We start from the raw sequence: 27,093 nt of genomic DNA, 5'->3' as shown, positions 1-27,093 counted from the left end.
TTGTGTGTGTGTGTGTGTGGTTCCCACCGACCGAAGGCTGTGTGCAACCCTACAGTACATTTTGTACCATGGGTAGTCTAAAGATTTTTTTTAAAAATTATCTTTATTTATTGTTTACATAGTTCGGAACCAGGTGTACAGACCAAACAGTCCTTTTTCAAGCTACTTCAGGTTTGTTTTCACACTGGACAATGAAATTCACCTTTCACCTAAGCATAAAATACATAAAAAATATACAAACCATTTAATGCAAACTTTGTTAAATATATGTAGAGAACGAGGAAGGTCTGGAATATTAAAGTAACTGACATAATCACAAAAAACAATACGAGGATATAAAAACATAAGTCAACTTCATAACCCTGCTACTAGTATGTTTTTTCTTGTGTTTATGTCAGTTGCTTTAATATAATTTTGTTCTAGGTGTTTATCAGAACTTTCCATTACCCCCCCCCTCGTATATATAACTAATGTATGTGTATTATAAAAATTTATGATAATATTAATTATTATTGTATAATTACTATAAAATGTAATTTTATTACATTTTATAGTAATTTATAGTAATATATATATATATATATATATATATTAGAGGCGTCGTGATCCATTTTAGTTGGGTATGCTGTCGTGTCTTATGCAACCCGCGTTACAGAATTCAGGTCAATTTGACAGTATATGGCATTTCCATTGATGTATGAAAGCTTTAAAATTGCATAGCACATCAGCGCTCATCTTAATTGGTCTAATGCAGTCAGTTGTAGGATAATTTTAAATAGTTTTAATTTATCAATTAATATAATTTTAAATATGGAAAGTACAAAGGTCATATGAACAACAGGTATGTTTCACGCGCGTCATTTATGTGAGAAGCACAAAGAGTTTACGCTGAGTGGTAAGATTAGATTATCATTGGCAAATACTAGAGTGAGACACGCATTATTATTATTATTATTATTATTATTTGACACCTCCAGGGAGTCCAAAGACTCATCGAGGGAGAGTGTGCCAACAGCATCGAACGATTGTATAATTTGAATTTTGACACAATTTTTAGATACAGCCATATAATACTCACAGAAATCGTAAAAAGCTATCACTTGGGAAATTATTATTTTTCCTGATTGAACCAAAAAAAAAAAAAGACTGAAATAACTCGTTTTACTTATTTACACACAAGTTCTAACCTCCTTCGCCTATAATCATGCAATCCGCGAAAGCTTGGGCAGAAAATGTGATATTCAATAGATCGTCAATAATGTCTCCCATATATGAGAACAAAAGTTATAAACTTTGTATATTGACAATTACTTATGTATATCAGTTTCCTAAACACGTCAGTTCCCAGTTTACGAAGGCGAAACAAATGAAACACAGAAAACAAAAACAGCAAGTCATGACAAATGACAACGTTCATTTGGATTGGTTGACACAATAATCAATCACAGCTAATGATTTCTGGGTGTTATTGTCTCAGTGCACACTCTACCTAGTCTTCTGGGTGGTTTAAAACCACTGGAACGCAAAGAATTTGACTCGATCTGTACGTCTGTTCAAAAGACTCAAAGATATCCGAATTTGTGACCACACACCAGCGTTATTAACGCGAGTTCAGTGCAATGCATACGCGTCGAAAAGTATCCTCTTTATATATGTATATATAAAGAGGACACACACACACACACACACACACACACACACACACACACACACACACACACACACACACACACACACACACACACACACACACACACACACACACACACACACACACACACACACACACACACACACACACACACACACAGCTGGAAAAAAAGTCACTGACACTCCATGGGCAATGTAACGGTTCACATGTTTGTAGCCGGTATAAATTGAAGGAATATGATGCTCCTAAGTCAGTACAAATGTGTTCGGGTGAAATGGCTTAGAGCAGAGAACTCACAGAGTTTATAAAAGACCTTGTGATAGGATGCCATGTTGCAGGCCTGTCTATTCGGCAAATTGGGCCATCTAAGGTCAACAGAGATGGAAGTGGAGGGAGTTAACTGCAAGTGGTACCCGCAGCGAACGACTCACCACACTCACCGAACGTGACTGTAGGGTGCTACGAAGGATAATATGCATAAACTGCCATTCGTCAGCCGACACGTTGAATGCGGAGTTCCGGGAATAGACTGAAACACGAATTTGCAGAAAACATTCAGAACCGAGGCTCACAGGATGGATTTCCCCGGGGACTGCAATATGCAAGCCCTTCAATTCCTAAACCAATGCAGCATTGTCTTTTGTGATGCAAAGAGCGAGTACCGTGAAACGGAAGTTTGAAAAGCTGTCTTATGGAGGGATAAATCACGCTACACTCTACCGAGATGGACAGATATGGGTTTGACGGATGCCGGTGAATATCTTTTACCAGAGTATCTAACCATAACTATGAAATTTGGAAGTGGCAGTGTAATAGAATAGTCCTGTTTTTCCTGGTTTCGGCTCGGATCTCTGTGGTGCCCACGTAAATTGAACTCCGAGAGCAGGGAACTACTTTGTCCATTGTCCAGAATGTTCAGATACTCTAGCGTTTCTATGGAACTGACCATTGTCTCTTTCAGCAAGGCAAGGCACTGTGTCATAGGGATATTACTGTAACTGCATTGTTGGTGTACATGAACATCACCACACTTGACTGGCCTCCACAGAAAAGCTGATCTCAATCCTATTGAACATCTGTGGAATGAGCTTGAGCATCAAGCGAGTTCAAAGAACGTCTGTCTCACAACAGGCCAAGACCTTATTACATGCGTATAGAAAGAATTGCCTAAAATTCCAACCGATAGCTATCTTACACTTGTGGAAAATATGTCCCTTAGGATTGTCGCAGCACTGTGGAAATGCGTTTTATATCAGTAGTGTTAGATTGCAGAAGAAATACTGGTACAGATTCTACTAGCAAAATTGAGGAACTTTTTCTTAGCCGGATCGAGAATTAGTCGATTTCTTAATATGGGCAGGACAGGTTTTTTTTTTTTTTTTTTTTGAGTTTACAGGACGAAGATCCCGCTTGCTTGTGCCAGGCATCGACTAACGCGGGAACCAGTCGAAGATATAATTAAAAAAAAATTCTGTGGTCGGCGACTAGATCGAGCTTAAATCCTTCGCACAGATCCTCGTCCACTCCTTATAAGGGAATAAAAGGCGTTAGCAAATTATTTTTTTATTATTTTGTTTTATCACTCTTATTTTATTATCACATGACAGCTCGAAAGAGTTCAAGACTCATTACGGGAGGACATACTATTCAACACAATTCACCATCTATCAAGACTCATACAGTAGGACACACTACTGCATACAATTCACCATATGTCAAGACTCATCACTGTAGGAGTTACCACTGCACAGAGTCCGACATCTACAAGAGCAATTTGTGCATCTCTTAAAATGAAGTTGGTGGATTGCATCATATTGTTTACATTGATGTAAAGTGCTCAAATTAGTCCTTGTCAAAAACAAATAAATAAATATATTTATTTATTTAATTTATATATTGTCTTATTTATTGTAAATATTTATTATTTATATATTGTATAATTACTTACTTATAATTACTTACTTATATATTGTAAAATATATTACATTATATTATATTACATTAATTTAAAATATATTAAATTATATTGTAAAACATAATATATATATATATATATATATATATTATGTCTGTAAATTGCATGTGTCTAATATGCAATATCAAGTAACATTACTAAGAATTTGTCTCATACCTTGAGTCTGAGGATTGCTTTGTGTGATATTACTATAATACTAATTATTATTATACTTGCCTGACTGTGTTCGAACAGTCGGTTCTCATCACAGATCACACAAAAATCCTCTCTGTACCTCGGAATCCCATGTTTCAAAGTTGCATATTTTATAAGCGCCTTTATCGTAATTGGAAGAGCGACTGTACACTGTGCCTATTGATTGGAAAAGAACTGAGTTCGATTCTTGTCGTAACAAGATGAAGCTTTATATGTTTTTTTTTTTTTTTTTATTATTGCAGGCGAATTAGCCGATCTCATACCAAGGTAGAAGAGTTTTCCCCTTCTGTAAACTCGGGTTTTTCATTCCGCATATAGGCAATCAGTCATGAGAACACACGCAATTTATAGACAATATATATCAGTGTTTGTGGTGGGCGGTAGATGGCACTGTCTGTTGATGGTAGTAGTAGTAGTAGTAGTAGTAGTGCAGTGTAGTTGGAGGATAAAGTGAGGGAGACGGTGGATGTTGTGGAGTAGTGTCCTGCCAAGATGATTCATTGGAGGTGTCACGTAATAATAATAAAAATTAAATTCTGAATCGCTATACGATTTTAACATTTTTATCTGTATACGATTTTTAAAATATGCTAAAGCTTATATCTTGGAGTGAAAATGAATAGAACAATGCACAATAAACATCCGTTATGTTTCGTAGCAAAACATTTGTTCCCTTTGTTACTTAGAAAGATTAGAAACATCAGTTTCTAATTTTATTCCTAAGCGGAATTTTATTCCTAAATGACAAAACACTTTCTGGACTCCTTCAAGAGCTCGTTCTGGCCTTTCTCTCTCACAAACACACACTAAAGAAAATCGTGTTGTCTTAATAGGCCATTCTTATTGGCCAAAGATGCATTTGTGAATAAGTCTTGAACTTATCATGCAAGTTACCATTAGGTCTTTTAAAGCATTAAGCATTGTTTTTCATTGTTTTGCGTTTCTATCCCAAACTAACTTAATTTTTGAGTTACTTAAGTATAAAGAGCTAACAAGCTTCATTTCGGCAATGAAAACATTACTTAAATTAAGGGGATATTAAATCCCCCGCATAGTTTTAAAATCGAATAAGAAACTCAAAGATCGGAATCAGAGAGTTTCTTGCCGAATATAGTAAACTATAAAGTATCGGCGACACTAGCGTTAGCCAATGCAAGTGATCCTAGTACGTAGTACAATACCGGGCAACTCGTTGCAAAGGTGGCGGAAGTTCAGATCGCTATTCTTAGGTATTTTCCATAATGTAAAAACACATTTCCTAGGAAATGTGTTTTTATGATCTGGAAAATGATCTGGAAATGATCTGGAAAATACCTAAGAATAGCTATCTGAACTTCCTCCACCTTTGCAACGAGTTGCCCGGTATTGTACTACGTACTAGGATCACTTGCATTGGCTAACGCTAGTGTCGTCGATACTTTATAGTTTACTATAGTCGGCAAGAAACTCTCTGATTCCGATCTTTGAGTTTCTTATTCGGTTTTAAAACTATGTGGGATTTAATATCCCCCTTAATTTAAGTAATTAATTTTTGAGTTTTTTCTCTATGTTTATGGGAACTAACTGTTAAGAGATAACTGTCAGCGCTTCTCTCTGTGGCGGCAATTCTGAAAACTAGTAGTATGCTACTTGTTAGTAAGAGTTATGATTGGGTTATTTAATGATTTTCAGTGGAAGTTATTTTTAGCGGATTTTATTTTTTATAAGTGAATGGAAAAGTTAAAATAAATAAATAAATTGTCTAAATAAAACAGTTTAACGAGGAATAATGAATATTTTATGGTACTAGTATAGTAATTTTATAGCAAAAATTTGATGTGTGCAACGGTATTTATTTTATACTACATATCTGAATAATGTACAGATTATTGGTAATAATCCTAATTTTTAAGTAACACCAGTTTCCCAAAATATCTTATTAATAATACTTGGTTTCTCCCATATCTCGTGATACAGTTTGAGTAAGGCTGACTCTTCCTATCCAGTACATAGCAGGTTATTTACGTTGGCGTAGCTTATTACATCAACTTTTAGTTAGTGTTTATTGCTTTCCAAGCAGAATCTAGGAATACCAAAATATAATCGTCCTGCTCAGTGCTGTTTGTTAATATGTTTAACAGATCATGAAGTTATTAACGAATATAAAATCTTTCATTAATAACGTAATGCTGAAATACTTCATTCATAACAACTTAATGCCAGGGATGGAAAAAGTGCAAGATAATTAAGTTATAGTTTTATACAGTTATATAAAGAAGGCTCCCAGTTAGCATCTCAGCAGTAATGGTTAAGGTATTGAAAAAGTTGGTTAAAGATAGCTTGACCTGGTAATAGTATCTGAGAATTTGACTGTAATGAATATGACCATGTTGCCACCTATTGGTGAGAGTGATCATAAGGTCTTGACCTGGGAGGTGGCTAAGGGTGTGAAATTTGTGATTAAGACAGGGTATATGTGGAATTACCGTGCTGGCAAGTATGACAAGCTTAGGAGATTGCTTGGATCAGTGCCATGGCATGTACAACTGCAAGGGCTGAACGTCGATAGAGCATGGGAAGTGATCAAAGAGCATTTACAGGAGGTTATGGCTGATTGTATACCTAAGGTCCGAATAGTGAAACAAGGAGGGGTTAAATGGATGAATAACACCATTAAGCTTGAGCTGCAAAAAAAGAAACAACTATGGAGGGAATTTAAAGAAAGGGGTGACCTGCAGGCACACGAACGGTATAAAGTACCGGCTAGAAGGGTAACGAGTGTGGTAAAAACAGCAAAAGCCGATTATGAAAGGAAACTAGCTATGCAAGCAAAAGAGAATCCCAAACAGTTCTTTCAATATGCTGCAAGCAAGAAAAAACTGTACATGGCAAAATGATTTTAAGGAATGACGATGGTAAAGAGTTCACTGAACCAGTCGATATAGTGGAGTTACTGAGCGCGCACTTTGCAAAAGTATATCATCCAGGTGGTGACGTTGAAAAAATGAAGGAACCATTAGTTTATATGGGAATTGTGATGAATGAAGTGGAGGTTAATAGTCTATTACAGAACCTTAATGTGAATACATCTGTGGGATTGGATGGTATACCGGCACGGGTCTTGCATGAAGCGGCTAATGAATTATCAGTGCCCTTGACCATGTTGTTTAATCTGAGTCTCAGGTCTGGCTTAGTCCCGAAGGCGTGGAAAATAGTTCCACTGCATAAAGGAGGATCCAAGACTATGGTTGCAAATTACCGACCGATCAGCATATCAGGAGTCGTTGTCAAGGTCTTGGAGAAAGTAGTCAAGGGAAAAATACAGGAATGGATTGATGAAAATGAGATACTGTACAGAGGACAGCATGGCTTTGTGAAGGGTAGATCACGCCTCAGTAACTTGCTCAAGTTTTATAACAAGGTGACGGCTGAACTGGATAAGGGAAATGGGTTTACAGTGATACTGCTGGACCTGGCAAAGGCGTTTGACAGGATACCACATGGAATTCTAATCCGTAAACTACAACATATGGGAATGGATATAGGGTTGGTGAGATGGATAGCTGGGTGGTTGATGGAGAGATATCAAAGAGTAGTTTATTCAGGAGTAGAGTCCAAAAAACGGCCTGTGACTAGTGGTGTGCCACAGGGTTCTGTTCTTGGACCACTGCTGTTTAATCTGTTCATTAACGATATAGGGAATGGTCTAAGTGGGACAGTTCATTTGTTCGCTGATGATGCAAAGTTGGGTAGGGTGATAGTGAATGCAGAAGATGTCAAAGTCTTGCAAGATGACTTAGATAGATTGGAGTTCTGGACTAAGGAGAATGGATGTCAATTTAATGTGACAAAATGTAAGGTTATGCATTTCGGAGTGAAAAGATTACTAGCAGTATACCACATTGGTGGAACTGTACTCCAAGAGATTGATGAGGCCAGGGACTTGGGAGTGTTGGTGGATAGGGAGATGAAGTTTAGGGGGCACATTGCGAAAGTAGCTAAATCAGCTCATCAACTCACTTGGTTGTTGAAAAATACCTTGACGAGCAGAGAAAAACAAGTTATTGTACCTCTGTACCGAGCCCTGATAAGACCTCATCTCGACTACTGTGCCCAGATTTGGTCACCTCGGTTCCTTCTTGATGGGGAGGAGGTTGAGAGGATCCAGAGGCGAGTGACTAAGATGATAGCAGGTCTATGGAATGAAGCATATGAGAACAGGTTGAAGATTTGTGGGTTGCAGAAACTAGTTGATAGGCGAAAAAGGGGAGATATGATTGAGACATTCAAATTGCTAAAAGGATTCTATAGGATTAATTCAGATGATATTTTTGAGATCAGGACTGGTGGTGGGAGAACTAGCGGACACCCATGGAAGCTGGGAAAGAGCGTGGTTAGCAGGGGTGTTAGAGCTGGGTTCTTTACTTTTAGAGTGGTAAATGAGTGGAATAAGCTGCCAGATTCTGTTGTGGGTGCTATGACAGTGAGTGAGTTCAAGGCAAGGTATGATAGATACTGTGAGAATGTTGAACAGCTGTGTGAACATGATGTTTAGGGCCTCCCTCGATGAGTCTAAGGACTCCTGGAGTAGCCCGTGGTAATAATAATAATAGTATTCAGAAATGGATGGGTGGTAGACAGCATCGATTTGTGAAATGTAGGTACTGTAATTTTATGACATTTAATGATAGTGTGACAGCGGATTTGGATAACGAAAATGGCTACACCATAATACTACAAAGACGTTTAACAGTATAATGCATGCATAGCTATTACATATTTGAAGCAATTGGGAATGAATATTAAGCTGGGGGCATGGATTAAGGCAAGGGCAGCTGACTGACAAACACTAAGGAGTAGTATATGGTAGAGTAGAGTCCAGGAGAAAGAGTGTTAGTGAAGTGCCTCAAGACTCTCTACTAGTTTATTGATGTTTAATTTGTATATTAACAATATTGGAAATGATTTGAGAGAGAACATTCAATTGTTTGCCAGTGAAACAAAAGTGGGTAGGACAGTAGTTACTAAAAGTGATTAGAGATCCATCAGGATCATTTAAATACATCTTCATTATGAGCAAAGGATAAGGCTCTTTAGGATGAAAAGGTTACATGCAGTTTATTACATTGATGCTACTGAATTGCAGGAAATTAGTGAGGCTAGAGATTTGGGAGTGATAGCGGACAGAGTATAAGTTCAGAGGATATATTGTAAAAGTTGGCAAACACTTCAAAAGAATACTTTTATGTTGAAGAACACATTAATGAATAGGTTATTACCTTCTTTATAATGCTGTGATATATTGCATCTTGACTACTTTGCACAGATTTAAATGTTTTTAATTGAGCATGTGCAGGTGCTTATTTAACATATTTAAATAACTTTCACCACTTATACATGCACCAGAAATTATAGAATTTTATTCAAAAACTCCAATATATTTTATCCAGGTTCCCAATAATGTGTAAAAAAACATGCATATATTAGCTCATATCTTGTTTGCAGCTGAAGTATAGATATTATATTACTAGAGTTCAAAGTAACAATTGTTGCTTTGAACTCTAATAGTGTAATATCTATGAGATTAATAATTATTTTAAATAATATTTTTTATTAAAAAAAATTAATAGTGATCACTTCCCAAAACTTGGATATCGACATGCAGTTCTGACAGGTTCAGATGATTTCGTAGCATTTCATGTATTTCAAGAAAAAGACACTGAAATTGAACTTGCTGGAATGAAAGAATTAAATATTTGTTTACCTGGGTGGGGGGGGGGGATGAGGAGGTAGTGCAGAGAATCCAGAGATAAGTGATCAAGATACTGACAGGTCTGTGGAATGCCCTCTGTGAGATTAGATTGAAGGTGTGTGTGTGGGTTGCAAAGTTTATTTGGCAAGTGAAAAAGATGGGACATACTAAAAACTTAAGGGAGGCTATAAGATTGATACAAAAGGACTTTTTCAATACATCATGAGTAAGAAGAGAACTAGTGGTTGCCTCTGAAGTTGTGTAAGAGTGTAGTTAATATGTATGAGAACCAGATTTTTGTTTGGAGAGTAGTGAATGGATTTGCCAGGGGTGGTTGTGCATGCTCTGACAGTGAATGAGTTTAAGGAGAGGTGTGATAGATATTGTGTGGATAATGGTTAGTGTGGACCTCCCATGATGAGTCTTCTGACTCCATGGAGGTGCCCATAATAATAATGCTGTCTTTCACTCTGAGATTTCTCCTTTCATCATCCTGGTCCTCACTAACCAGCATCTACAAACTTTCAGCCCAGAAACAAAAACCAATTGGGAATTCAGCATCTGTATCTTGTAACTTCCATTATGTAGCATCATTTCCTGTAGTGTTACATGGATCAGCATTCATTTTGGTAAATTATGGCATCTACAGCCATATTAGGAATTATGTAGCAGTACTCCTTTCTCTTTTCACCCTTCTGTGACCTTTCCTGTTGTATGACTTATTGTAAAATAGTCAAGTCATAGGAGTTTTTAACCTCTTAGTGCATTGTAAATTTTTTTTTTATCTGATTCACACATGAAAGGCCACATGACTTATAGCACATTAGTGCCATGGCTATTACTTGTGTCTGAGAGGAATAGAAGAAAGGAGGAATCTGTTCACATTTTGCTTGAACAGCTGAGGGTTGTAATCTTTGGGGAAGGCAGAATAAGGGAGACTGTTCCAAAGGACAGAAGTAGATGGAATGAAAGAGGAAGCAGCAATGTTAGTTCATTGAGTTTCAAGATGGACTATAAAAGGGTGTTGGTTAGCAGTAGTTCTTGTTTCAATGATTTTGGAGGAGAGTGGGGGAATAATAGTGGCCAGTTCAGGAGAGCACTGTCCATGCAAGTATCTGTAGAAGAGGCACAAGGCAGAAACTGAAGTGAGAGAGAGGAGGTCATTAATTAACCAGATTGCCCTTTTCTGAGCAGAATCAAGCAATCTTAGAGAAGATTTTGGTGCACCTCCCCAAATATGGAAGCAGTATTCCACTGGGCAGATTTGGGCTTTGTATAGAGTTAGCAGCTGTCAAGTTAGTAGCTGCAAAAAAGTACACCAAGTTTTTTGGAAGCTGCAGAAGCTATAGTTGAAATGTGATTGTGCCAGGAAAGATCGGAGATGCAGGTCAGCCCAAGAAGAAAAATCTGATCGTGCTTAGATATTACAGTATTACTGAAGGTAAGGGGAAGGCATGCAAGCTCTTGCGGGAGATCAGGCAGGACTGCGTTTTGGTGGTATTGAAGTTTACAAGGTTGTCCTTGCACCACTGAGATATAGCTAGAAGATCTGAGTTCAGGTTGCTGGTTATGTGGTAGATCTTGAGGATTCTATAACTTTAGCACTGCATCATCATCATCATACGTATCAAGGATTTAGGCCTATATGGCCTGTTCCGGCCTTAGAAGTCATCGTTTAAGAGGACGTCCTGGTTTTCTTTTTCCTAGTGGCTTGTACTTTAAGGCTTGTTTTGGTAATCTTTCTGTTTTCATTCTTTGAACGTGTTCCATCCATCTATGTTTATATTTTTTAATTTTTTCAATTACTGGTTCTTGGTTTAATTCTTTCATAATATCTTCGTTTCTTTTGTGATCAAATAGGGTATACTTTGCAGTTTTTCTCATAAACTTCATTTCTGTTGTTGTTAATCTTTGTTTGTCTTTTTGTTTTATTGTCCAGATTTCGCTTCCATATTTTAAGACCGGTAGGGCTAATGTATTGTATACTTTTAGCCTGGTTTGTTTTTGAACTAAGTTTGGTTTAAATATAGAGTTAATTACTCCTGTTATTTTTAAATATTTTGCAATTTTTATGTTTATATCTTTTTCATTTTCATAAGTGATCATACATCCTAGGTAGTTAAATGAATTCACCTGTTCTAAGACCTTGTTATCTAATACTATTTTAGTTCTTGCTGGATCTTGTCCTTTAAAGGCCATAGTTTTTGATTTTTCCGTTGATATTATCATACCATAATCTTTGGATATCTCATTTAGATTTAAAATACCTTTCTGTAGGTTATCTTCAGAATTTGTAATTATTATTTGGTCATCTGCAAAGAGGAGAGTGTTTAAGTTAACTGTAGGTGAAAGTTTAATTCCTTGATGTAAATTTTTACTCCATTTTATTATTATTTCATTTAAGTAGATATTAAAAAGAGTTGCTGAGAGGGGACATCCCTGTCGGACCCCTTGGTTTATCTCTCTTGTATATGATAGCTCATGATTTAATCTTATTTGTATTTGATTATTTTCATATATACTTGTGACAGCTTTTAGGATATTATTTGGTATTTGTCTTTCTTTTAATATGTTAAATAATATGTTTCTTTTAACTTTGTCGAATGCTTTTTCAAAGTCAATAAATGCAATATGTGTTTCTAAATTATATTCTCTTCTTTTCTCTATTATTAATTTTAGGTAGAAGGCTGGGTCTATACATGATCGTCCTTTTCTAAATCCATTTTGTACCTCTAGAATAAAGTTTTCGGAATATTTCATTAGTTTGTTATTTAAGATTCTGCTGTATATTTTGTAACATGAATTTAGTATACTGATACCTCTATAGTTTTTAGGGTCATCTCTATTACCTTTCTTAAAGATAGGGATCACAATTGCTTTTTTCCATTCTATTGGGGGGATACCAGTTGAGTAAATTTTATTTAAAAATAATAGGAGTCTTCCTTTGAATCTTGTTCCTGCGTATTTATATAGTTCTGAACCTAGCTTATCTTCTCCAGGTGATTTTCCGTTTCTTGTTTCTTTCAGGCTGATTTCTAATTCTTCTTCAGTTATTTCCTTTTCATTTTCGTTAAATGTTTGCCAGTTGTCTTTTTTAAAATATTTGTCTGTCCACAGTTCTGTGTAGTAATTTAGAAATTCTTTTAATTTCAATTCAGTGTTTAATTTTATGTTTTCTTTGGTATCTGCATTTAGGTGTTTCAAAATCTTATATACATTGGGTCTTATTTTATATAAATCATGTTCTAAGTTAGAAACAAATTTATTCCATGATTCTCTGTCTTTTTCTGACTTCTCTTTTAGCTATGGCTCTTATTCTTTTATATTCTATTTCATCTTCTAATTTTTTACTGCTTAACCATTTATGATAGGCTTCTTTTTTCTTTTTGATTATTTCTTTGATTGTATCATCCCAGATCTTCAGTTTTTTTCTTTTATTGAATTTTTTGGTCTTTCCTAAGCTTTCATTTGCTGCTGCATTTAGTATCGGTTTTATATTAAGCCATTCTATTTCTATTTCTTCATTTTGTTTTATTTTATCTAGATACTGGTTAATTCTTTGTTCATATAGCCATTGTACATTTGTGTCATTCAATAGTCTAGTTTTATAAACAAATGTTTCAATTTTTCTTTCTGTTCTTGTTACTTGTAGCTATTTAGGTGGTAATTTTATTTTAACAAGGAAGTGGTCACTGCTTATTTCATATCCTCTGTGAACTCTAACATCTAGTGAAAATTTTGATGTCTTTTCATTTAATATGAAGTAATCTAATATTGATTTCCATCCTCTTGCTGCCCAAGTATATTTATGTATGTCTTTATGTTTATAGAAGGAATTCATTATTTTTAGGTTATAAACTACAAAGTCAATCAATTTTTTACCATTTCTGTTTAGAGTGTGTTCTCCATGTATTCCTATATTATTATTAATTTTCGTGTTTCCAATTCTTGCATTTAAGTCTCCTGCTAAAATTATGTAATCATTTTTATTTATTTTATTATATATGTTTTGTAGCTGATTATAAAAATCAATATTATCCTGTTCTCTTCCTTCTTCTGGGGCATATAAACCAATTATTGTTAAATAGCCTCTATCTATTTTAATTCTAGCTTCTATTATTCTTTCATTCCATAATTTATAATGTTTTAACTGTTTTGAAAGGGAGTTATGAATCCAAATCATGAATCCAAATCATGCTTGTGCTCTTTGGTCTCTGTCGACCCCACTGTATATCACATTAAAATTTTCAGTTCTCATAGTTCCTTTTAATTTCTTTTTTGTTTCAGTGATTACTGCTATTTTAAAATTTCTTTCATTTAATAACTGGTCTAATTCTATTTCTTTATATGCTATTCCTCTTACATTCCAGTTTGCTATGTGTATTATATTTTGTCGTTTCCATTTTCGTTTTCCCTTTTCCATTCTAGGGTCGTTTCCCATAGATTCAATCCGATTATCTTTTTCTGTCAGCTTACGAGTATGGTTATGTTCTCCATGTCAGGGGACTAGCCTGACGATGGAATAGTTCAGTGGTAGGGCTGCTACCTTAAGGCTTCTGAACTTGCCTTCTTCCGAATTTAAACCCATAGGAGGAATAGGGTATATTGAAGGGGAAAGGGTAGATTATAGAAGAAATATAGTAAGGTTTATAAGAGGACACAGTTGTAAGGCCAGAAATGAAAAGACCCCATGGCCCTCGAGTACTCTAATAGCACAAGGGTCATAAAGTAAGAAGAGTTGGCTGATAAGGCCTTATAGGAAAGATTAAAGTAAGTGGGTCTTCCTCAAAGTAGAAGAAGGAGAGGATAGATCCAGCTAGGGGTCCATGGGAGTGCCGCTTCCCTTACAATCAAGATGATTGTCCCTTATGCCCCTGTTGGTCCACGAGTCCTTATTCAGTATATTCGGACCACCCCACCATATATATATATATATATATACACACACGCACGCGCATGTACACACACATGGTGGGCTCCCCTATCCGCCACCCAGGGGACGCGCTCTCTATGAGTTGCAGGGTCCCCTGAGAGACCTTTAGCACTACATGGATTGTCAAATGAGGAGGAGGAATGGCGTGTACTGTCATCAGCAAAGCTATGGATAGGAATGGAAGTCTGAGAGAGCAGGTCATTTATATATAATAGGAAGAGAGTGGGTGAAAATACAGAACCCTAGGATACTCCTGCATTGGTTGGGAAATCTGAGGAGAGTACACCATGAAAATTATAATAGACAAGCAATCGTATTTTTGTTTTAATCCATAACTTATTTTAATGGTATTATCAACACCAAACATATTTCATAAAAAAATATGTTTATTGACTGGTTTATATTTCATTTAATTTCAAACCAGCATCTTCAGAGCACAAAGCAGCATGCTATAGTTTATTACACACGACAGTAAGTAAGTGAAACATTTCAAATCATAATGGACAAAAGATTTGAAGTTCTAAATTTGGCACCTTCTAGTGAGTCTAATACTTCATTGTAAAAAAGAAATAAATATATATATATATATATATATATATATTGTTGAAATTAGGATTTACTCGGGATGTATACATTTATGAAAATAAATTTAACTGACTAGAACCCGAGAAAGTATAACAGAAACCTTTAATACATCACAACTAGTTTCATTGGTGCTCCGACTTCTTCAGGTGAAAAATAAAAACATAAGATATAAAATAACACGGTAAAAAATGAACTTTACAGCTTAAAAAAAAGCAGAATAGTAACAGTCATATTTGAATAGGTGACCGCGTGCTACCGTTGGCATGAGTAGAATGTGTGCGACAGCTAATTTTTGAGCGCCAGTACTGGATTACTGCGCTATGGGAATCAGGCAAATTGTAGCTAAGATTATTGTTTAAATGTGAAGGGTCCAGAACTATTTCTTTTGATTCGATAATTCTTCTTTCTAATTCATCCTTGCAAATATATAAATTAGTAGTGCGTTCCCAATCAACTTGATGTGGCTGTTCTTTAAGGTTAGAGTTTGCCGAGAAAAGGACATGACTGGAAAGGGCTCTCGCTTGTGCTCTACTGTAGGAGATGTCACGTCTATGTTCCTCAAGACAAAGTGAAACAGATTTGTCTGTCTGGCCAAAATAAGGTCGACCACAGTTGCACAAAACTTTATAAACACCAGGAAAATGCAGATGGTTGTGTTTTGGTTTTGGTCGACTCAGAAAAGAACGTGGTTTTGGTCGACTCAGAAAAGAACGAAGTTTTGGCAGCGTAGTATAGTCGGTCTTTATGTTGAATTAGATCTGAACTAGAGATTAACGGCGTTCTCCCCTTCTTGGATCTAAAGATCAGTAGATTTCCTGACTGTCTTAAATTTTCAATTTTTCGAAAAACCACCCACACTGATAGATATTTACATGGTTCTTCCCATCACTTCCCACCTCAGAAACTGGGAATCATCTCCACCTTCGCCCATCGAGCAAGATGTCTCATTTCCACAGAAGAAGACCTTCAAACAGAGCTTAACTTCCTGAAAAACACCTTCTTAAATAATGGATATTCGTCTCGTAACATCACTAAACGTTTGAGACCACGCCAACATCCTCGACAAGAAGATGACTCCAACCCTATCACTCATATACAGTTACCTTTTATCAGCACTCTTACCCCAAAACTAGCTAAGATTCTGAAAAAATTCAACATAAAGGCCGACTATACTACGCTGCCAAAACTTCGTTCTTTTCTGAGTCGACCAAAACCACAACACAACCATCTGCATTTTCCTGGTGTTTATAAAGTTTTGTGCAACTGTGGTCGACCTTATTTTGGCCAGACAGACAAATCTGTTTCACTTCGTCTTGAGGAACATAGACGTGACATCTCCTACAGTAGAGCACGAGCGAGCGCCCTTTCCAGTCATGTCCTTTTCTTGGCAAACTCTAACCTTGAAGAACAGCCACATCAAGTTGATTGGGAATGCACTACTAATTTATATATTTGCAAGGATGAATTAGAAAGAAGAATTATCGAATCAAAAGAAATAGTTCTGGACCCTTCACATTTAAACAATAATCTTAGCTACAATTTGCCCGATTCCCATAGCGCAGTAATCCAGTACTGGCGCTCAAAAATTAGCTGTCGCACACATTCTACTCATGCCAACGGTAGCACATGGTCACCTATTCAAATATGACTGTTACTATTCTGCTTTTTATTAAGCTGTAAAGTTCATTTTTTACTGTGTTATTTTATATCTTATGTTTTTATTTCTCACCTGAAGAAGTCGGAGCACCGATGAAACTAGTTGTGATGTATTAAAGGTGTTTGTTATACTTTCTCGGGTTCTAGTCAGTTAAATTTATTTTCATAAATATATATATATATATATATATATATCACAGCTTTGTAGAAGTTGATCCTAAGATATTGCCGGCCTGGTTGACCGAGTGGTTATTGTATCCGCTCTCCAGCGAAAAGGCTGCGGGTTCGAATCCTGCCGTGGGCGTGGACGTTTGTGATTGTAAAAATGCTAGTGATGATGGTGAGCAGTAGATGGTGTTGATGTGGATGGTGATGGTAGTTGCGATTCGTTGATGGATTGAGTGCTGGAGACAGTGTTGTAGGTGCCCACCCTCAAATGAGTCTTTGGACTCCCTGGAGGTGTCATAATAATAATAATAATAACAACAGTCTCCCAAATTTTTGGCATATTAATTTAACCATACTTGTTCAGGTTAGGAGAATTCATCATAGCCATGGCTGACTAAAAATAAACATTTTTTTTTTTTTAAATAGTTGTCTTGGTGTGGTTAATAGCATTAAAATAAGTTATGAATAGCATTCAACACCTCAGGATCCATGAACAGCAGACTTCCTTTTGGAAGCGTATATTGCTAGTTATCACGAGAAGCTCACTACCCAGACTGGTTTCAACCTTTTTAGGTTTTCATTAGTGAGGTCTGAAGATACTAAATCAGTGGAAGTCATATTTTCCACATGTAAGTAGCAAAATGGGTGTATCACTGTATTATACAAATACTCTGGATCATAGTAAGTTTAAGTTTTCTGCTTGATTACAAAGTAAATTATAAAAGACCAAAAATTCTAGTTTTAATCCTTTACCCAAATGTAAGCATGTGGAGATTGCAAGTGAATTATCTTCATATCTAGGCTGCTTGTATAGAAAGGCTGTTGATTTCACATCACTTGCTTCTGAATACCATGATGGTACAGCACACTTTTTTTTGGACTTTGTGCATTCCGATAAAACACAGTGATGACAGACCATTTCCATATCTGTGGTGACATAACATTACTAGCAACAAGAATTTCACATTGTATTCAGTAGCAGTGTATTTCTCTTAGACTTGAAATGTTTAAGTACATGAAATATACTTATAAAGAAATTTTTCATTGGTTAGTTCCACTCTAGCAATTTTAATCACACTTCTTTATTCCTTCACTGTGTGTGTGTGTGTGTATATATATATATATAACTAGAATTTCATATGATTTGGCTTTTCTATCATTTAGCAGTTTTCTTTCATATTCTGTATAAGAGTTGTGTAGAATTGATTTGAGTAAAAAAAACAAAAACAATTAAACTTATTTGACATTTCAGTTTTTGCTTCAAGAACATTGTAACAAGGATATATATGTGTACACACAGAGAGAGAAAATAGAAGGCAACCCAGCATAGCAGTGTAATAAAATATCACTTAATTAATATTGATTGATATGATTTTTTATGGAAAAGAGAATTGAAATAAAGTGGACACTATCATCAAATTCCTGACATGTATCCTCAAGAGGTATTCAGGATATTATTATAGTAGTACTACATGAAGAACTTACATCATTACTAACTTCCTATCAACAATTTTCCTCCAAATCAGTCTGTTATCTGTCAAAACTGTAACATTATCAGATTTTATATTTCTGTCTTCTAAGGCACTTTTTATCGTATCAATCCACCTATATCTTAGTCTTCCTCTGGGTCTTTTTCCTGCCAACCTGGAAGAGGACACTTGTTTTGCTAATCTTTCCTCTCCCATTCTGTTTAAGTGACCACACCACCCGAGATTAGCTCTGCTAACACATTCCTGGATGCTAACAATGTCTAGTTCTTTCCTAATATCCCTGTTTTTAATATGTTATAGTCATAATGCCATCTGTTCGCGCCCCTGATCTTTTTTAGGACTCTCTCATATCTGTGGTCTCTAGTCTTTGTTCATGTGTTTTATTTCTAACCTAGCTCTCAGACCACTAAGTCAGTCTTGTATGCAACTAATTCAGTGTTTTGACTAATGTCTCTCTTATTCCATATATATTTATTCAGTTGACTTCCTACCATACTGATTTTGTTGATTCTGTTGTCTATTTCCATATTTAATTTACCGTTTTAACTAAAAATTGTTTTTAAATAGCTGATATGTTTTACTTATTCTATAGGTTCTCCATTCATGATGCAGTTGATGTTGTCAATGTTTTTGCCTATTTTCATTGTTCTTTTGTCTTGTTATTGCTGAATTTCATACCAAATTTATTACAACAGTTATTCAGTTTATTCAGGGAATCTTGCAGACTTGTACTGGATTTTTTTAAAAGTATGACATCATCGCATAAAGGATAAAGCTGAGATTAACATTTCCAATTTTGATATCAGGTTTAATACCTCCTTTCCTTCATATTGTGATCCATATAGTTAATGAATAACATAGGGGATAATGTACATCCTTGTTTGACACCAGATTTAACATTAAGCCATCTTCCTGTATACTTCCTTCAATTCTAACTGCTGACTTACAACTCAAATACTAAGTATTGCTTGATATAATGCCCCATTGACACTATTTAACTGTAGCATTTTCTCTTGGCACCTTGCCATATGCCTTTTGTAAGTCTACAAAACTTAAATACATATCATTGTTGTATTCCCTCGATTTCTCAACTATTTGTCATAAAGTGAAAATCGGATCCTGACAGCCTCTATTTGTCCTGAATCCAGCTTGTTCTTTACCAAGTTTCCCTTCTATAATGCTTCTCAACTGTTTCTCAAGTATACTTGCATAAATCTTATCAGGAACACCCAGTAGGGAAATATCTCTGTAATTCTGACATTCAGTTTTATTTCCCTTTTTGTATATGGGTACTATGAGAACTCGACTCTAACCATCTGGAATTCGTTCCTCTGTCCCAGCCTTCTTAACTATGCAGTGCAGCCACTACAAGACTTTTATACCTCCATACTTGAGCATTTCTGGTCAAATATCATCTACCCCTGCTGCTTTCCACATTTCAAGCTTTTGATGGCTTTTTCTATTTCAAGTATGGATATGTATTCCTGATTGCATGCCTGTTGAGTGTTTTTTACGACTGTGCTGTCACTGTGTTTCATTCAGCAATTTTTCAAAGTAATTGCTTTATACATCAAGGATATCTTTTTCTCCAGTTTTAATGTCACCTTTATCATCTCTAATTCCTTTTACAGCACTCTTTCCTACATTTCTGAGCTTCTTCAACAACATCCAGAATATCTTGCCACCTTCTTGATATTTATTTTCTATGTTCTTGCCAAAGTCTTCCCATGACTTTGTTTATCTAGTTTGACACATTGTTTAGCTTTCTTACATTTGCCTCTGTATTCTCTAACAGCACAAACTGATTTATTTGCCATGACTTTTGATATGCTTTCTTCTTATCCTTCACTGCTGCTTTAACATGTGCCTGCCATCGAATTCTGATTTTTCTATCCTTGCAGACAATCTCACCACATGCCTCTCTGGCTGAATCTATGTTTTCTTATTCCTTAGACCTTTCTTATTCCTTGCTTCTTCTCTCCCTGTGAAATTATGCACATTTTTATGTTGGAATATTGTCATCATCAGGCATATCAAGGTTTGTGGCCTAGCATTGCCTAGAGGTCATCGATGAATCTTTTAAGAGGACGACCTGGTTTTCTTTTTCCTAATGGCTTGTACTTTAATACTTGTTTTGGTAGTCTTTCTATTTTCATTTTTTGAATGTGTTCCATCCATGGAACATTGTGTTAGCAATAATCAGTCCATGTCCTGAGCTTCTCCAAGTATTTGCCATTATTATTAGCTTTGCTCTTTTCTCCAAATTTTTCTAAATTATTTCCTTATGTCTGACAGTCATTTCCTACTCTGCTATTTAGATCCCCAACAAGGACCAACTTTTCTTTTTTCATTGTGTCAGTTGCTTTCTCTAAAGCCTCAAAAATTTCCTCCACTTCTACCTTAGTAGAACCTTCTATGGGACCCATAGGCACAAATAAGTGTCATTGTCCAATTCCTCATTCTGATATTTGCCCACATCACTCTACTTGATTTTGCCTGTCATTCAAGAAGATTATCCTTGTATTTAGTGTTGAATACTATAGCTGCTGCTTCTTTTTCCCTGATTGTTATTACCTGAATATAACATTTTGTATTTATTGCTTAAAAAGTTCTCACCAGCTTGTCTTTTTTGTTTCAGTCATCCCTATTGTATCGCTCTGGTACTTATCCAATTCCTCAGCCTGCTCCATTTCTTTGCCATTCAGCTTTTTATCTTGATAGACCAATCTTGAACTTCTGATATTGAGTTGGAGTGTGTTTCAGGATTTGTTCCAGTAGCTGACTTTGCTGTTCACCTCGGTTCCCTGTTGAAAACAACGAGTGGCCTTGTTTAGCTGGGAACGCCCCAGCTGGCATGAAATTCTGTCATGTTGTAACATCATGTTATTTGTGGTTTTTAAACCAATAAGAATACAGTTTGGTTGGCTAAATCCCAAAGTGCCAGTCCATCCTCGTTTGTTCGGTATCCAGGTAGAATGTGAAGATTGGCACCACGAGAACGTGAGGATTGGCCATTAGGTCATGGTTGGTTCTCCACATTAATTTAAAGGCTATGTGGAGGTCTCCTCTCAGTTATACAGCTTTGACCCTTAAGCACTCCAATGTAAACTGTTATTATTATTATATGCATCTGTTTCTTGTGGAAGTCAAAAATTTTGCTGTTAGTAATAATATAAATTATGACTAATGAGATAATTAATGACTTACATAATTTCAGAGGACACTACAGTAATATGGTTAATAGGATACCAAAGAAATATAATAGGAAGAGAAAATTTCTTTATTATTGTGTTTCAGTGTAACAAAATCAAGCACAAAAAAAGATCGGGCATTCTCTTTCCTACATGTTGTACTAAGTAATTCTTCCTGAGCAGCTACACATGGAGAAGGATAATAATATTTCCCTTCATTTGAGATGCTAAGTGTTGTTGTTGTTGAGTCCATTGAAGAGCTTCTGGATATGGGCGTGGATCTGTAGAACTGCTTTGGCAATCTGTTGAACTTTGGTGGAGTAGAGCTTTTCTCTAGGGTTATTGTCATTTTTCTGTAGAGCAGCAGCAGCAATTGCTGAACAAGAATAAATATGGACAGTTGTTAGTTCAACTCCTTGACAGTTTTTGCATGTTTCATAGCTCCTACTACCGTCTGGCTGAATTTTAATGCCTTTAAACTATCCCGTCCTTAGTCTGGTGATGATTGTGGTTATTTCTATTTTCATTAATTTCACTGATTTCATTCTTCTTCTTGATAGGTGTTTTACCAATCTTATTTTGGTGACAGAGTTAGCATCAGTTAGTGATAGTGGGTGCAATTTTTGAGGTATCTTGCTTCTTTGGCTAGTCTGTCTATATTTACTGGGCTAGTATCCATTGCAGTGTGCAGTTCTTATTTTTCAAATTTAAGGTTGTTAGTAGTTCATGAATTTCCTGTGTGAGTTTTGTTTTTTCAATTTTTAATGCCTCCAGTGCAGATTTTGAATCGCTGTAGATGGTTATTCCTTCTTTAATGTTTATTACTGGATTTGAGAGATAGAATTTGAGAGCTGTTTGTGTGGCTGTTAATTCACAAGTGAAGTTTGAAGCTATTTTGCCAGCTGTGTTTTTGATTTGTATTTCCTCGCCTCCAGGTAGAGTTAGAAAAACCTCTGAACCTCCTTGGTTGAGTGCTTCATCAGATGATCCATTAGTGTAGGCAATAACATGGTTTGGATTATTTATGTGATGTATAGTGTCAAGTCCTTTTCTTTTATTTTCTTGCTGTGAATCCTTTTTTGAACAAGGTTTGAGGAGATTTAAGGTTTATCATTGTATTTTTTTTAGTAAAATAGTGGAAAAGAATGGCTCTTTGCTTATTTCAATGGATAGGTGCTCTAAGTCAATCTGTTTTCTAATTTCTTGATCATATTGTAACGTAAATGATCTCTTTAGTCTAGATTTTCTTGTCCAGGCATCGAAGTCCTGAGTGAGATGTGATCCTGTTGGTGGCTCCTGATCTGATGCTAAGTGTGAATTCCATTTATGATGCAAGGAACCTTTAAAGGAATTTTCAGTTGAAAGCAAGCTTGTGTCTTACATAAAGGGCAAAGTCTTTCCTCTGGAGAACACAGACTTCTAAAAAAGTGATAAACTAGTTAGAATCCAGTATATTCCACTCCCCTTTTAGCCATATATTCTTGTTAATTTATTCTGATCCATGAGAAACTCAGAATTATTTTCTCTAATCTTGTGTATATTTATTGCAGTCAATTAATGTTCCTAATGTTTTTCCTATTCAACAGACTATTCAACATATATCTAGAAGAAGTTGTAAAGAATGCAATTGATAATGATCCTGGAATTAATATCAATGGACTAAATATAAATGATATCAAATATGCAGATGATCTTGTTCTTATTACAAGAATCCTAAATGAACTACAAAGATTGATAAACAAACTAAATGAAACCTGTAAAATATATGACATGGTAATAAATATACAAAAGTGATGAAAATAGGGAGGAACAAAACTAACATCTCAGTCACCCTAAATGGAGAACAAATAGAACAAGTAGATAACTTTATATATCTTGGATCAAATCTAACAGAAACAATAGATGCACTCGAAACAATCAAACACAGAATAGCGATAGGATAGACCACCATGGGACAATTACAGAAAATCTGGAAAATAAACAAGATATCTAAACACGCCAAAATCAAACTATGTGAATCAATAATCATATGAACTGTTAAAACTGTTAGCATTTGAAATGAAATGCTTAAGAAAAATAAATAAAACAAGTTGGTTAGAAAAGACAACAAATAGCACAGTTAGACAAGAATTATCATATAAGAAGACAATATTAGAAAACAGCTGAGATGGTTCAGCCATGTTGCATGCATGGACGCAGACATAACATCCTAATAAATACTTTTACAACTGAAAGAAGAAGACCTGGGAGACCAAAAATTACCTAGCTAAAATCAATAAAGAACATTTCAGGACGTAGAACTTATAATGAACTTTTTCAAAAATCAAGGAATAGAGAAGACTGGAATCCTGTTCAATGGAAGATTCAATCCATCTTAGACAGAAGAAGAAAAGATGTTTTTTAATTAAGATTTTATTTTAATTTAAGTGGTAGATAATTTTAATTGTCTGGTGTGATGCAGCCTACTTATTCAAGACCTGAAGTGGCTTAAAAAATTCTGTTTTGGTTTCTAGAACAGAGTTTCTGAATTAGTGAGCATGGTTGGTTAAGTAGTTAGTATATCTGATCTCCAACCAAGAGGTCACAGGTTTGAATTCCACAATGGGCATGATTGTCTTTAGGTGCAAGAATTGAATTGCCTAGTGTTGAAACCACTGGCATGCTTATTGGAGGCTTGAAGTGGCATTAAAAAAAAGTTCCCAAGTTTGGTCTCTAGAGTAGAGTAGGGTTTTTGGATTATGTAGAAAATACAAAAAAATTATAAAAATGACTAAAAATAGAAGCAAAATCCTTAGCCCACTCAGTTATATGTTGTTTGGCTTACAACCTTTCTTGAGTGGGTATCACATAAAAAAAAAAAAAAAATCTTATCCTTACTCCAAATAGTACTAATAGGTTTTATTACCTTTTGTGAGTGGGATAGATTTAAAAAAAAAAAAAGCTCTCCATAATGACTGACTTCTTAGTTTTAAAAATACTTACATCTTCAAGGCCCACCTTTCCTAATTGGGTTGTGGGGGCAACAGCTGCAAGAGGAACTTCCAATGGTCACGATCCTCTGCCACCAAGCTCAGGTGTTCCCAAACATGTCCACCCAAAGTTTTGGATATAATCTATCCAGCGAGTCCTTGGCCTTCCACATGGCCTCCCGCCCTCTGGCTTGGCAAAGAGGGCCTGCTGAGGGAGCCTCTCTTGTGGCATTCTGACCAGGTGCCCGTAACAACGTAATTGTGATCTCTCAACACAGAGAAGCAGCGGTTGAGTATTGAGAGTTTCCCAAATTGCATGGTTTCTGACTCTGTCGAGTCTTGTCAGCACCACCACCCCTCGAAGGAACCTCATTTCAGTCCCTTGGATTCGTGTCCGCATTATTTAGTTTTAAACCCATAATTAATTCCTCTCACTACTTCTCCCACCTTTTTTTACTTGTAGGAAGTTTTCTCACTTGTTCAGAAAGTAAATTAAGTTTGACAAGAAATTCTTGTTTTTATCTTTTACAAGCATAAGCAAATAAAATAAATTTTTTTGCCACTTGTATAGGAAAATATGATGTTGGGTTATCATTCAGTATCTCCATAGGTTTAATTCAGACCAATGAGATCTCAGTGATGGTTGAAACCAGTTTCGGTAGCAACCATCTTTTTCATAATGTATGACAATATACACGTCCAAAAGGTTTGCTGTATATTACGCTATACCAAGACCACTTGATGTGAAGTCAACATCTCCATGTAATTAGCTTGGTCATGAAAATACCTCGTATAAAATTTCGTGAAAGGTTATTTTTCACGTGGTTAGACAATAATAAATTTAGTGTAATCCTTTATCCAAGTGTGAGCAAACAAAGTTTGCGCCTGAAAGTATCTTCAGGACTGAGGTAAGGTGGTACAACACCGGGCAACTCGTTGCAAAGGTGGAGCAAGCTAACATCACTCCTATCTCAGTATCTCCCATAATGCAAAACACATCTCCTTGCAGATATGTATAATGTTATGCATTAAAGGAAGGGCTACTGCCCAGACTAGTTTCGACCTTTATTGAGGTCTCTTCAGTGGGAGCCAGGCCCTAATGGAGATACCAGGCAGAAGCATTAGCAAGATCATCTATACCTATAGGAGTTGCCATGTTATGGCATCTCCACTCGGGCCTGGCTCCCACTGAAGAGACCTCAATAAAGGTCAAAACTAGTCTGGGTAGTGGCCCTTCCCTTAATGCATAACATTATACATATCCGCAAGGAGATGTGTTTTGCATTATGGGAGATACTGAGATAGGAGTGGTGTTATCCTGCTCCACCTTTGCAACGAGTTGCCCGGTGTTGTACCACCTTACCTCAGTCCTGAAGATACTTTCAGGCGCAAACTTTGTTTGCTCACATTTGGATAAAGGATTAAACTAAATTTATTATAATGATAAATTTAGTTTAATCCTTTATCCCAGTAAGAGTAAACAAAGTTTGCACCTGAAAATATCTTCAGGACTGAATATAGTGTTGTACTATCTTACCTGGGTAAGTAGTACAACACCAGGCAACTCGTAGCAAAGGTGGAGCAAGCTACCAACACTCCTATCCCAGTATCTCCCATAATGCTAAACACATCTCCTTGTGGATATGTATACGTATATTGTTATGCATTAAGAGATTGGCCACTACCCAGACTAGTTTCGACCTTTATCGAGGTCTCTTCAGTGGAAGCCAGGCCCAGAGTTGGAGATACCAGGCAGAAGCAGTAGCAAGGTCATCTTTATCTAAAGGAGTTGCCAAAAGGTTTGCCACCTTTTTTTTTTTTTATTAAATTACTGTGGATTTAGAGAAAGATGTTGAAAATTTATTTTTCACTAGGTTAGACTATGATAAATTTAGTTTAATCCTTTATCCCAGTGAGAGCAAACAAAGTTTGCGCCTGAATCGTTGTCCCTTACTGGGATAAAGGATTAAACTAAATTTATCATAGTCTAACCTGGTGAAAAATAAATTTTCAACATCTTTCTGTAAATCCAGAATAATTTAATAAAAAAAAAAGGTGGCAAACCTTTTGGCAACTCTTATAGGTAAAGATGACCTTGATACTGCTTCTGCCTGGTATCTCCAACTCTGGGCCTAGCTCCCACTGAAGAGACCTTAATAAATGTCAAAACTAGTCTGGGTAGTGGCCAATCCCTTAATGCATAACAGTATACATATCCACAAGGAGATGTGTTTTGCATTATGGGAGATACTGGGACAGGAGTGTTGGTAGCTTACTCCACCTTTGCTATGAGTTGCCTCTGATCTCCAACTCTGGGCCTGGCTCCCACTGAAGAGACCTCAATAAATGTCAAAACTAGTCTGGGTAGTGGCCAATCCCTTAATGCATAACAGTATACATATCCACAAGAGATGTGTTTTGCATTATGGGAGATACTGGGACAGGAGTGTTGGTAGCTTGCTCCACCTTTGCTATGAGTTGCCTGGTATTGTACTACTTACCCAGGTAAGATAGTACAACACTATATTCAGTCCTGAAGATATTTTCAG

At 36.0% G+C, this 27,093-nt stretch overlaps 1 protein-coding gene across 5 annotated transcripts in view; it reads left to right on the top strand.

Annotated features, from left to right (window-relative positions):
- The window catches only part of Samtor (S-adenosylmethionine sensor upstream of TORC1), a 177,877-nt gene that overhangs the window by 42,170 nt on the left and 108,614 nt on the right, over positions 1-27,093 (top strand). For 3 of the 5 annotated variants that reach the window (XM_090399714.1, XM_090399713.1, XM_090399710.1), the window contains exon 1: positions 5,469-5,603. The exons of 1 other annotated variant lie outside the window; for it this stretch is intronic. The gene's annotated coding sequence lies outside the window, so the exon portion shown is untranslated. Of the gene's footprint in view, positions 1-5,468; positions 5,693-27,093 lie in introns of those variants that run through there. One more of the 5 variants, XM_090399711.1, reaches the window with a different exon arrangement.

Source organism: Typopeltis vanoorti, chromosome 10 (genome assembly GCF_054136105.1).
Source record: "Typopeltis vanoorti isolate ZY-2024b chromosome 10, IOZ_Tvanoo_1.0, whole genome shotgun sequence".
NCBI classification, from domain to species: Eukaryota; Metazoa; Arthropoda; class Arachnida; order Uropygi; family Thelyphonidae; genus Typopeltis; species Typopeltis vanoorti.
This window is presented reverse-complemented; position numbering and strand designations above follow the sequence as displayed.